Raw genomic sequence first — 14,349 nt, 5'->3', positions numbered from 1 at the left:
TTCAGACATCGTGGTCGTTTCTTGACGTTTAGACTTTTACTCTTCCAAACCAAGTCAATTACATTAGTTTAGGTTTATAAATATCATTTTAAATATTTTTAAGTCATTATTCATAATGTGAGGCTCTAACTTAAGTCATATAATTTATTGGGTGTTACAGCTATCATAGCTGCATTACCACCCCTCTGGACGTCGATTGATGATCTTACAGTGAGAATAGAGATCTGTGAGAGATGACAGGTAGTTACTTCAAAGGTGATGACTTTGAAAGCTGAGGCTTTAGATTTGGGAAAGGATCTAGACTATCTGAACTCTATAGACTTCACTTCCTTTTTTGAGTCAATTGATGATCAGGATGCCCGGCCCGTTCTGATATGCCTCCGACCACCACCGGAGATGTGCCTATGGATGATGTGGTAGCTGATGATTCAGAGGAAGCGACGGATAAGGTGAATCTTGATGCTCACGAAGCAACCATCAATAGAGACTTGCCAAATTTAGAGGAGACGATTGTACAGTCAGTCATTCAGACATCGCTGACAGAGATGTCCATGGCAGGCTCTAGTGGAGCCAGTGTTACTATTACACCAGGCACTGATGCCCAGGATCAGAGTTTTGCACATTGCATTGATACCTCAACAGATGGAGTAACTGTGTAGACATGATTCTTCTTTACCTCCCTCTCTGTTATTTTTATTAACCTTTGATTATTTTTGTTTCATTTGAGGACAACTGCTTTTTGTTGTTGTGGTGGGGTGAGGTATTTCTATACCTACCTCTTGTGTATATATTGGGTTTTGTGTTTTTAATTGTGTTTTGATCTTATCTTGTGGATGTTTGAGCTTATGGCTCCTTGTTATGAATGAAAATGGTTTTTTGACCCATCTGAAAATTTTTAACACCTCATATTATTTGTGAATGTGGTTGTTCTTGTGCAAATTTGAGTATCGGTTATGATCAATACCGATGACTTAAATAGTTCTCTTAATCAAATAAAAATGAATGCGCAGCTACGATGAGGCCAAATAAAGTTGCATAGACAATATGTGGACTTTGTGCATCTCATTGTGACTAGCCGGTTATCGAATGGAGTCTCTTGTAATGAGCATTGCACACTAGCTCGAATGATTCTAGTTTGATATTGGTGCCAATTCCTTCTGTGATGAGCTTACCGTGAACCTTGTGTGATGACACCTAGAATTTGCCCCATTGGTCTGGTTGACTAAGTGATGTAAGCTCTTGAAATGATCTTAGGCAACGATTTTGAGGAGTGAAACAATTTGATAATATACCTCTTTTTGTGGCCAACCTTGTGAGATGTGTTAACCATGCGTGAACCCCATTTTGAGCCTTATCATTTTCTTGGAAGAAACTTGAGCAATTGTGAACCCTCTTTATCTATTCACCCATAATCCTCATGAAGTGTGGTTTGATTGAATAGCCAACTTAGGCCAAAAGCCTAAGTTGGGGTGCATTGAAAAGAGAAGGTAAATCAAGAAATGTGAAAAATTCCCCTTTAAGCCAATAGTATTGAAAATGATGGAACCCCTCCATATAAAAAAAGAATGAAAAGAAGAAAACAAAAGAAAAAGAATGAAAAAGTTGTGAAATAAAGTTGTGAAGGTTGCAAAAGAAATGGGGTTTCTGGTATTCCATTGGAAGTTGAATAATGGAGTGAATCTTGAGCATGAGTAAAAATGCTGAAGAAAAGGAAGAAAAGTGTTATTCATACCACATTTCATGAGGATAGCAACCACTGAGCCTAAATGACCATACATTTACACTCAGCCCCGTTACAAGCCTTGAAAAGACCTTTTTGATCTTGAGTGAGCTGAAACGAATGTTGATTGAAAATAAGGGCAAACCTATGAGTGAAGTCAAGCATGTGTTCATCTTTGTGAGTGTTAGAATTGTATGTGATTCTGAAACTATAAATTGTTGAAGTATTATGTGTGAATATGGAATCATTTTTGTTGTGAGGGCATTTGAATACCTTTGTTGAGCTTTAACTTGCATTTGAAGCTAGTATTGTGAACTTGAGCATCTTTGATAATAGTGAGTCACAACTTGAATCTTTGAGTCCATAATTGATCCTTGCATGAGTAAATTGAGTATTGTTGTGTGCATTCATGATTGAGTTTTCTGTAGCACTATTTGAGACATCCTTTTTGAACTGCTGAACTTCAGTTTTACTTGAGGCAAGCAAAAGTTTAAGTTGTGGGTGTTGATGAGTCGGAGATTTGGACTTATTTAGGGCTTTGTTTATGCAGATTCAGTGTCCTCAAATGCTTATTTTGTGTCAATAAATGATGTTAAATCCTTGATTTTTAGGAATATGGATTGAGGAACAAAGCAAGGACACTAACAAGCAAAAAGGAACGAAGCAGGCTAAAGAAATGAAGATGGGTGAGCCTAAGGATCGCCAAGAGAACTCGGCATGTCACCGAGTGGCTCATCAGACCGCCTAAAATTCCAATGTCCCAAGCCCTGAAGGAAAGAACCAAGTTAGTGATTAAAAGGAGCAGTCGGTGGATCACCGAGTGATTCCGCGAAGCCAAGATAGATCGCCCAAAGTTACAGACCTTGAGGATATTGAATGCCAAGGTAAAAAGGCGATGTAATAGACTAAAGCGCGGCTCACCGAGTGGTTCGGTGAGCCCGACTTACTTCGTCGAACGAGCTTTTGTAGCTTATTTTCGACGACTATAAATACATTTTTGAATAATTAGATTAGCATCTTTTAAATATTTTATCTATCTTTGAACCTATTATCATATCATGAGACAAATTTTTTTGTCTTAGAGAGAGTTTTCCATAGTTTTTCCTTAGCTTTGAAGGATTGAAGAAATTCACTGTTGAGAATTTGGAAGTGGGTCTTTGAGAATCTTCAAATTGGAACATTGTAAGGACGAAATTACTCTTACCCAATTGATGGATAATCAATTTGGTAACAGTTTTTACCTTTATATCATGTCTAGGTAAAACCCCAATTCTTGGGGTGTGATCATGGGCTGATTTAGCTTATGGGTATTGCTAATTGTTAGTTTAAATTCTATTTAAAAGTGAGTTTAATCATTAATTGTTGTTTAATTTAAGAATTGTAGTTGCAAATGCAGTTCTATATTTGTGTTCTTGGCTTGCTCGGGAGAGAGGTTTTAGAACTAAGCTTTTTGATTAATGGTTTGTGGTTATTGGGTTGACCAGGGTTCAGCTCAAGAGAAAGAATCCTAAACCCATTCCCACACATTTATCTCGAAAAAGTGAATAGATTAAGGTGTTGGCTGCTCTTAATTTGCATGCTATTTGATGTTCGAGAGAAATCACTTGATTCGAGATAATTATTCGAGAGAAAATTAACTCCCTTATAGCCTAGTCTACTCACTAATATCTAGCTATTTTCTATTAGTTGCAATTACCCAAATTTCTATATTTACCTATAATCGAGAACATCCCAAGAATCTGTCTCATTATTGTTAATTCTTATTGTTTGTGACTGTTGTTTGTAGTTGATAATCAAAACCAAAATCCCCATTTGACATTCGTGTCACCCCTTGATTTGAATGATGTCTTTATTTGATAATTTTTATTCCTATGACAGATTTGACCGCATTTTTACTTCCCAATTGAATCTGAAACACGTACCGCTCCCTGTGGGATTCGACCCCAACTCAATTAGTTGGGTTTTATACTGATTTACGATCGTTGAACACCTAGAATTGGATGAGGTGGGCTTGAAACGTTAAATCAAGTCTCATGTACTTTTACTTTATTCAGTTGTGTTGGGTCAAGAATAAATTTTTGAGGAGGATCCTATAGTCATTTTTTATAGGCTGGTTCATAAGCTTAGGACGCTTTAGTGAAGGTGCAACGAAAGCATCGCTCAGTTGGTGAGGTAACTTGGGAAACAAAGTATTGTTTACATTCCAGAGATCCTCATCCTATGAGGGTTCAAGTACTATATTTTGCTTTATGTTCGAGGACAAACATGGTTTTTAGAGGTGGATAATGTAATAACTAGTTCGTCTTTTTTGGATTTTTTTGTAAGATTACCATTTTACGCCTCTCAATATCAACCTCGGGTCTTTTTTAGTTGAGTTTTGAAAGTTGATTTCAAACTTTAAGTGAAAGTTTTGAATTTTGTATGTTTTTAGGTTTTGAAAGGCTAAAGTTGTTCAAAAGTTATTTTTTGTTTCTTTGGGAGTTTCGAGTGTTAGAAGGGAATTATGTCGGTTTTATCAGTCCCAGGATGTGGAAATGGGTCTAAGAGAGTGTTCGGTTTCAAATTTAGTCTTTTTGAGGATTTGTGGTCCTAAGTTGAAAATTATGGGATTTTAGCCATTAAGTTGACTTTGCTCAACATTTGGGGTTTAGATGCTCAGATAAAAATTCTTCGAGTTTTGTTGGATTGGGGGGATGATTTTAGGCATAGGTGAATTCTTAGTTGAATTTTCAGAGGTCTCAAGCTCGATTTAGCCTTTTTAGGCGTTATGTTCCTTCTTATGACCTTTACTAGTTTCGCATCAACGTGACCCTAGATTCGTGCTTCAATGGTTCCATTGTGTTTTTAATGTCGACTTTAGTCAATTTGCATATATTATTTTTAATGTCGAGTTAAGTCAAATTCTTGGACCATTTGATGATTAGAAAGTTTGTTGTGTTTCTAGTTATATAGTCCTCGCATTTGCGAAGGGCCTTCACTTTTGTGATCTTTGCTTTAGCGAAGGCAAGCTCGCAAAGAGAGACTGGCTGTTTGGGCAGGGTTCGTTTAAGTGAACCAGGCTTGCTTTATCGATGAGCGCTTCAGCGAAGCCTTGTTTTCTAGAGTGAGACCCCCAGTTTACTAAAATGACATCAGAGGGGGGTTTTGGGCTGCAATTTCGGGGGTTTCCCCAATTTCCCCAATTTTGAGTTTCAGAAAACCCTTGGAAGTGATTTTGAAGATATTTTTGTCCTAAATCATCAATGGGGAATCCTTTTGCTAAATCATTTGGGTAACCGTTTGTGACCCTAAAATTTCATTTTGCTTTTACCATTTATAAATTTGAACATCAAAACTTGAGATATTGATTGGTAAATGGCAAGTTTTTTCAAGAACTTGAGTTTAAAAGTAAAATGGTGTTTGTGAACTTATTTTAATTCCCTTTTTCAAAATAGTTTTTATCAATGAGTTCCAAATGCCTTGGGTAACATTTTCAAGTAAAGATTTTCGGATTCAAACCTCACTTTCGGAATTGTGTTTTTAGTTGATTTGACCTATTTCTTAAAGTGTATTTATAACACATAAGAAATAGGAAGTTGAGTTAAGTCGGAAAAGTTCAAAAAATGTTGTAGGATCTGGTGGTACGTATCGACCTATGAGTCGTAGATCTTCCTACGGGTCGCAGAAAGGGTCTCGTAGACACTAGATTTTTTTTTAGAAATTTCAAGTTTCTAAAGCTTGACCTAGCAATGAACATGACAAACTTAACAATTTGGACGAGCCATAGATGGGTTCATAGAAAGGTTCTACACTTAGTAAATCTTTGGACCCAAAGTTGAGGGATACGATGGGGTCTACAGACCGTAGAAAGGTCAACAACTCGTAAACGTATTTCGTAGGAAGTTAGCTAAATTTTGGGTTTCTGAAGTTGTTTCTATAGTTGATCAGTACGGGTCATAGAAAGTTCGGCAGACCGTAAGGTTCTTGAACAATTTTTAATGAAGGGTGTTTTGGTCTTTTTCTATCTATCGAACCCCTAAACTATGTTGTTAACTACCCATAACCATTTTTACCCATTTCAACTCAACCTAAATCCCTCATTCTCACAAAATCTATCCAAGTTTTCTCAAGTCTCTTTCCCAAGATCCTCTGAAGCTTCAAGGAAGAAACATATGGTACAAGCTTCAAGTTTCCTTTTCCTCTATTGCTTTTGGGCTTTGATTATCAAGGTATGTGTTAATTCACCAATGTATTCCATTCATTCATTCGGTCCCAAAAAATCTGAATCTCCAAATGTTAATTTCACCCAATTATCTAGGGTTTCATGCAATTCTCCATGGGTCCTATTTTTTATTATTCAATTGTTTGATTTCAATTTTATTATGCATGATATGATTCAATTACATATTTTCCAATTAATTTCATATAGACCCATGCATTAGTCATGATTTTGATTATAAATATTTGAATAAAGTTTATGAAGTTATGAAAATGATTAAGAAAGTTATGCATGTTTTATGAAAAGATGAAATTATTATTTAAGAATAGTTTTCAAGTAAGTATCAATGACTTCTGAAAGGTTTTCTCACATAATTATGAAAGCATGGTTGTGAAAGGGTTCCTTACATATGTATGAATCATGATCTAAATGAGCTACTTTATAATGACGTTACGTGTCACGACCCAGGGGTACACCCTAGATATAACACGGCGTCTTTGACCTAGAAGGGGTCTCATACAAGCCCTTAGCATATCATAAACATAAGTAATATAAATGATGAGGAATTTAAAACTTTTTACCATAGAAGTCTAGACATAGTCTCAATCACCATCTACTACAAACGAATATCAATAAGGGTCAAAACCCTTTACAACATAGTCTCAAAAGAGAATGTAAGAAAGAAACTAAAAACGAACAACTCTTATCCTCGAACCATGAGGACTCACCAAAAGCATGGAGAGAATCAATCCAAGCTTTGACAATAGGAAAAGCACACCTCAACAACCGGGCCCTACACTTCTAGAAAAATGTAGAAAATATGGGTTAGCACAAAATTGTACCAAGTATGGAAGACATGCATAAAATCCTTAAAACATACTAAAAGGGACAGTTTAGTTGAAACCATGCACTTTATCAACTTTAAGAGTCAGTATGCACAAAAGTATATACACATAAATCAAACCATTTCATAAGCAACCCTAAGTTATACTTGTGCAATGCATACACAAGATCCCATAATCCAATCTAATACTAAGTATCACTTTTAGGCCACCATGTTCATGCATATCATACCTTGAGCTCACCCATAGCCAATACTCATAGACAAGTAAACATTCATGTTCGTAGATTGTAGCAATTAATGTCACTCTTCGCAATAATTCATATCGTACATGCATAAATTCATATATCTTCATAGCATAAGAAAACAACACCATAACCCCTTTCCAAAGCCTACTTGTGCAACACATAAGTGAAGTCCCATACCCCCACTCACACTAAGTAGAACTCCTTGAGAAGTCATAACTATAGTTCATGTTCATGTTCTTGTCATAATTCATAATTGTGTAATGTAGGGAAAATACCCTTAACCGACATAGACCATGTGAGTTGCATGGAATCCGGTGTCATGTCCCACATCGAAAAGAGATTTATGGGCACATAGTTACGGGATAGGGAAATTGCTTCTAGAAACCCCAAACCTATTGAATTGACGGGGGAGCTTCCATCTCATGAGACTACTTTAGATGGCCCGGTCTTTTGAATTGACAGGAGGGCCTCTACCTCATATTCCATATCCACCCGGTGCCAAGCATTATTTCCCAAAATTTCATGTTTAGTCTTGAATTGAATTTACATGCATGAAAGAGTATCTTACCCTTCATTCATCACAACTCATAAAATAGATCATAGATTCAAATAGGTGAGAATGAACTTTCAACCTTAAAATCATCATTAATATGAGAGGAAAACTTTCATATTATGATCATGTGTTTACATGAGAATCACCTTTCAATCAACACATCAATATTATCATAATCATGGACATTACATGCGTAGTCATGTGTAAGGGTATAGGGAGAATGATCTTTTAACAATACCACCATTACACCATAGTCATAGAATCTTCACTTTCTAAGTGAATCATAAACTCATACACAATTTTCATCAACATGTACAAACCCTCATAATTTTCCCTCCAAGGACCATGAATCACATTCAACCCAAACATCTGGAATTACTACATTATATATGGAGAATATCATGATTCAATAAACTCAATCAATATAGATATAATCTATTCACATGCTACTATAATCAATCAACCCACATCATGAAGTCACAATTTTGTAATATAGGGAATTCATGGGTTCTTGGAGAGATTTCATCATAAATCAATCATAAATCATCAATTCCATCATAACCCAACATAAATCAATCATTGAAAACGTTTTAGAAAGGAACCCATGACTTAGAGTGAAATCCCAGATTTTTTGGGAAATGGAAAGATTTAAAATCAAGTTTTGAAAGGACTATATGGGTGGAAACTACCCGTAGATGAACATCCACCATACCTTGATTAAGAATCTTCAAAGAATTTGAGGAAGAAGCCTTGAATCCTCCAAACCCTAGCCCCAATTTTTACTCTTCTTCTTGAGTTTTAGAGAGAGAATATTTTGAGGAAGATGAACTTTTGATTTGATATGAGTGTTTGAGAAAAATGACTTAGTTTAGGGAATTTTGACTTAAAAACAACTTATATAGTACCCCTAAAAATACCCAAAACGACCCCACTTTAATTGGACCTAAAAAGGAAAAGACTTAACTAACCTTCATTAAGTGACCACGCCCAGGTGTCATGAGCCACCTTCACGAGCCGTCGTAACGACCATGATGGACACACACATAAAGTTGGGGCAGTAGCTAGGCACTTGGTTCCACAAGCTCAAAAGCCCAAGTTATTCCCACGAGGGACTCCATAAGCATTGGTCAAGACTACGAGCTTTGGTCCCTCTCGTGGTCCTTGAGGCATCAGCTATGCTACTTGGGACCCTTAGCTCAAATGCCCAAAACATCTTCACAAGGGGCTCCACGAGCCATGGTCCCTCTCGTGGACCTTGAGGCATTAGCTAGGCCACTTGGTGGCTACTCCTCAATGGACAAGGAAACTCCACGAGGCCACCCACGAGCCGTGGTCAAGACTACTGGCCGTGAAGTTGGGGCAGTATGCTCCAAGCTATGGGCAGCCTTGACCTTTGGCTTTGGCTTGGCCCCTTTGCCTTGGCACTTGCCCTTTGGCCTTGACTCATATAGCCTCCATTTCAAGTCTAGATGCTCTCCTAATCTACGGGGAGTCATTTTTTATTTTTAACCCTTACGTTTAGGCTCTAGTTTAACCTACTATTTTCCGTAGTGTTACATTATCTCCCCCTTGGCAACATTCGTCCTCGAATGACGATTTAGACACCTTATGTAAGTAAAGACTCAAGACTAGCAGCCCACCATGCATGCAATAATAAAATAATGCACAATTCAAAGGAGGAAACATCAACTCCATCTCAAGATATAATCAATGCAACACAAAGAAGTAGGAGTCACATCCACAACCCATTATGCACAAAACTCATCATTTCACATAATCATAGGATGAACTACCTTCTCCAACTAAAAGCAAGCTCAACGCAACATTGTGGAGCCAATATGCCATTTCATCAAAAGCATAGCTAAGCATGTTCATCAATTATACTAAAATGCACAACAACATGAGGAATATATAAATCATGAAAACTCATTTTATACTAAACATGAATCCTCACAAGAACATGCATATCATAAGGAAAATAATGAAGAACACATAGTACACATGACTCCCAAAACACCAAACTCAAGATAACTACTTACGTCAAGCTTGTATAGGAGTAGAAGGAAAAAGATGAGGATATCGGGACTTCATATTTGCCTCGGCCTCCCATGTAGCACCCTCAACTAAATAATTCCTCCATAACACTTTTATGAAAGCTATTTCCTTGTTTCTCAACCACTTAAATTTCCGGTCTAAGATCTCTACCGGAATCTCTTCATATGAAAGACTCTCATCAACTCCCAATCCTTCTCAGGGAATGATGGATACTGGACACCAATACACTTCTTGAGCATAGAAACATGAAATACCAGATAAACCGGAGCCAACTCATTTGGCAAGTCTAACTCATAGGCAACTTTCCTAACACGTTTCAAGATTTGATATGGGCCTACATACCAGGGACTAAGTTTCCCTTTCTTGTCAAACCTCATCACATCTTTCATAGGTGAGATTTTCAAATAGACCCAATCATTGACTTCAAATTCTAGATCCCTCCTTCTAATATCGGCATAAGACTTTTTCTGACTTTGGGCCGTCCTCAACCTCTCTCAAATGAGTCAAACTTTTTCAATGGCCTTATAAACTAGTTCGGGACCAATTAGAGAAACTTCACCTACTTCAAACCAACGAACCGGAGATCTTAATCTCCTACCATATAGGGCTTCAAAGGGAGCCATGGTAATACTAGAGTGGTAACTATTGTTGTAGGCAAACTCTACTAACGGTAGATGGTCATCCCAATTACCTTTGAAGTCTATAACATATGCCCTCAACATATCCTCTAAGGTTTAGATGGCGTAGTCCGTTTGACCATCCGTTTGAGGGTGAAAAGCCATGCTAAGCTTAACCTTAGTGCCAAGCCCTTTTTGGAATGCCTTCCAAAAGTGTGAAGTAAATAGAGTACCCCATGAAACTTCACTATCTCCTTTATGTACAAATTGGCATAGTCTTCCGCCGAAAAGGAAACCTTGATGGGAATAAAGTGGGCTGATTTTGTCATTTTATCCCCAATGACCCAAATAGAATCATGTTGCCTTCGAGTACGAGGCAAACCCACAACAAAATCCATATTCACATCCTCCCACTTCCAAGTGGGAATGTCTATATCTTGGGAAGAGTCTCCCGGCCTTTAGTGCTCAGTCTTAACTTGTTGACAATTCATACATTTGGCTACAAAACCCGTTATATCCTTCTTTATACCATTCCACCAATAGATTTCTCTAGATCACGGTACATCTTGGTGGCTCCCGGATGAACAGAATACCGCAAACCATGAGCTTCTTCTAAAATTTTCTCTCTCAATCCATCAACATCTAGAACACATAACCGACCTTGGTACCTAAGCACTCCATCTCCCCCTTGGGAGAAAACCTCAACGGACTTGTTGAGTAATGATTCTTTCAACTCAACTAATATAGGATCAAGGATGATTCAGAACCATTATGGACCATGACACAACCTTTGGTGGAATCCACTACTTGAATACCTAGTCGAGCCCACCTATGCACATCACGAACCAATTCTTTCTTTTTCTCTGCTACATGAGCCACACTACCCATGGACAATCTACTAAGGGCATCCGCAACTACATTGGCTTTCCCGGGGTGGTAAAGGACACTCATGTCATAATCCTTCAAAAGTTCTAACCACCTTTTTTGTCGGAGATTCAAGTTCTTTTGATTAAACGCATATTGAAGACTCTTGTGATCAGTGAACTCATCAACATGCACCCAATAAATATAGTGCCTCCATATTTTTAAGGCAAATACTACCGCCGCTAATTCGAGATCATGGGTTGGATAATTCCTTTCATGGATCTTGAGTTGCCTTGAAGCATAGTCAATCACTTTACCATGTTGCATAAGCACATATCCCAAACCCACTCTAGAGGCATTAGAATATACAACAAAACCATTGGTACACTCCGGCAAGGTAAACACCGGAGCGGAAGTAAGTGTATCTTTCAACTCTTGGAAGCTTTTCTCATATGCCTCCGACCACACAAACTTAGCTTTCTTTTGAGTCAAAGCCATCAACGGAGAAGCAATGGAGGAAAAACCCTCAACAAACCTCCTATAGTAACTGATGATTCCACAAATTGGACTCATTTAGGGCAATATTTTGATAGAAATTGTGTCCTCAAATGCTTATTTTATCTCAATATCTAATGAGAACCCTTAAGTTTCAGGTATTAGAAGTTTGAAAGAAAGCGTGGACACTACATCGTAAAAATGAATGAAAAGAATGAAGAAATGAAGGTCTGAGGATCGCTGGGTCCACTTGACGAGTCATCGAAGGGTCTTACTTCGCCTTTTGTTCTAGTGTGCTGAGCCCTGAAGGAAAGGATCAAGTCGGTGGAAAAAGGGAGCAGTCGGCGTTTCACCGAGAAGTTCCGCGAAGTAGTACTATGTCACCCAATGACCCAGAGCATGGCGATGTTGAAGGCTGGTGCAAGACGGGGATGAACTACACCAAAGGGCGAATGGCCGAGTTGATCGGTGATTCCGACTAACGACACCGAATGATCCACTGCAGAACAAATCTGTGAAAACTATAAATACTAGTTAGAGTTGTAGTTTTAAGTGGAACAATTATTATAATTTTTATATAGAATAGTACTTTTTGATTTTTTTTTTGCTTTAAGTTTGAGAGGGTTTTGAAGACTTGAAAATCCAAAGGGTTTCATCTTCAAGATTTGGATTTGGGTCTCTGTGATTCTTCAATTTTGGCATGTATCAACACTTAAATATTCATACTGAGTTGAATGTGAGCTCAATTTGGTATAAATTTCTATCTCTTATACATGTGTGGCTAAAAACCCCAATTCTTGGGGTGTGATTAAGCGAATATGGGTTAAGATAATTGTTGGGTCTTGCTTGCTGATAGTTTAATCGTATTTTAATTGTGATTTTGTTTAGTAGATGTGGTTGAATTTAATGAATTTGTAGTTGCAAATACAAGTTTATTTATGTGTTTTCGGCTTGCGAGAGAGAGAGGGGTCATAAAACTAAAACCATTAAATTGATGGCCGGTGGGAGTGGGTCGACATGAGGTTCAACTCGAGAGAGTGAATCCTAGTCTCATTCCCACACACTCGGCTTGAGAGAGTGAGTGGGTTAAGGCGTAGGCTGGTCTTCATATGGCAAGTGGGTGTCCGAGAGGAACGCATTTGAAACGAGGTAAGTTGCTCGAGAGAGAGCTTATCCCCCTTAAAGCTTAGCCTAGTCACAATTATTCTATGAATCTTCTATCGAAACCATGTACCCAATAATCTAGCTTAACCCGTATTCCTGTCACATCCCAAGGATCCCCTCTCATTTCTTATAAGTCCTTGTTTATTTTGTTGTTTTTACTTACTTGTGACAAAACCCCCATTGTTAATTGACACTCTTGTGTGCCCATTTAATTTACAATGTTTTTAATCGTTAATGTCTTTAGCTACGACTAGTTAGAGCTAAATTTTATTTTTCTATTAATTATCAAAATCACTCCCTTGGAAACAATCCCAACCCTTGGTTGGGTTACTAAACTATTGTACGATCGTAGATACTTGCATCAGAAGTTATGTCTTGATTACGCAAACATCAGTAACTGGCCTAACCCAAAATTATTCTAATATCGGTAGGAGTTACAGGTATAGGAAAACCCTTGACCACATCCTTCTTCTTAGGGTCTACCTCAATACCCTTGCTCGACACAATATGATCAAGGAAACCTACAGACCTTAGCCAAAATTTACACTTACTAAACTTCGCATATAATTGGTGGTCTTTAAGGACTTTTAATACAATCCTCAAATAGTTCATATGATAATTTTTACTCCTTGAATATATCAAAATATCATCGATAAACACAATCACAAACATGTCAAGGTAGTGTCTAAGCACCCTATTCATTATGTCCATAAATGCCGTCGGGGAATTTGTCAACCCAAACGACATAATACAAATTCATAGTGACCATACTAGGTCCTAAAGGCCATATTGGGAATGTCAACCCCTCTCACCCTTAGTTGATGGTAAACCGAACAAAGATCTATTTTGGAGAAATAGTTTGCCCCTTAAAGTTGATCAAACAAGTCATCAATTCTCGGAAGGGGATACTTATTCTTTATGGTCACTTTGTTTAATTGACGATAATCAATGCACAATCTAGAGGACCCATCCTTCTTTCTAACAAACAATACCAGAGCACCCCATGCAGATATACTCGGTTGAATAAAGTGTTTGTCTAGTAAATCCTTTAGTTGCTCCTTCAACTCTTTCAACTCAGCCAGAGCAATTCTATAAGGCGGAATGGAGATAGATTGTGTATCCGGTAAAAGATCATTGCCAAAGTCTATCTCTTGCTTGGGAGGAATATCGGGTAAATCATCGGGAAAAACTTTCAGAAACTCATTCACTACCGGAACCGACTCTAGAGAAGGGGTTCCGGACTCAACATCCATAACCCTAACAAGATGGTAAATGCACCCTTTGGAGACCATTTTCCTAGCTTTGAGGCAAGAGACAAATTGACCTTTAGGGATGGAATTTCCCCCCTTCCACTCTAAAATAGACTCATTTGGAAATTGAAACTTAACTACCCGAGTCCTACAATCAATAGAGGCATAACATTTACGCAACCAATCCATACCCAAAATCACATCAAAATCTAACATGTCTAACTCTACCAAGTCCACAAGGTAACTTTATGGGACAAAAAAATAGGACAACTCCTATAGACTCTTTTTGCCACTACCGAGTCACCGACTGGGGTAGAAACCGAAAAAGGCTCTATTAATACTTT

At 37.8% G+C, this 14,349-nt stretch overlaps 1 pseudogene; it reads right to left on the bottom strand.

Annotated features, from left to right (window-relative positions):
* Positions 1 to 8,934: 8,934 nt before the first annotated feature.
* Positions 8,935 to 14,008, bottom strand: LOC125809908 (uncharacterized; annotated as a pseudogene).
* Between the last annotated feature and the right edge of the window lie 341 nt (positions 14,009 to 14,349).

This window comes from Solanum verrucosum, unplaced genomic scaffold (genome assembly GCF_900185275.1).
Source record: "Solanum verrucosum unplaced genomic scaffold, falcon-dt-bn FXZP01000257.1, whole genome shotgun sequence".
Taxonomy (NCBI): Eukaryota; Viridiplantae; Streptophyta; class Magnoliopsida; order Solanales; family Solanaceae; genus Solanum; species Solanum verrucosum.
Note: the sequence above shows the minus strand (reverse complement) of the source record. Positions and strands in the feature narration are given on the sequence as shown.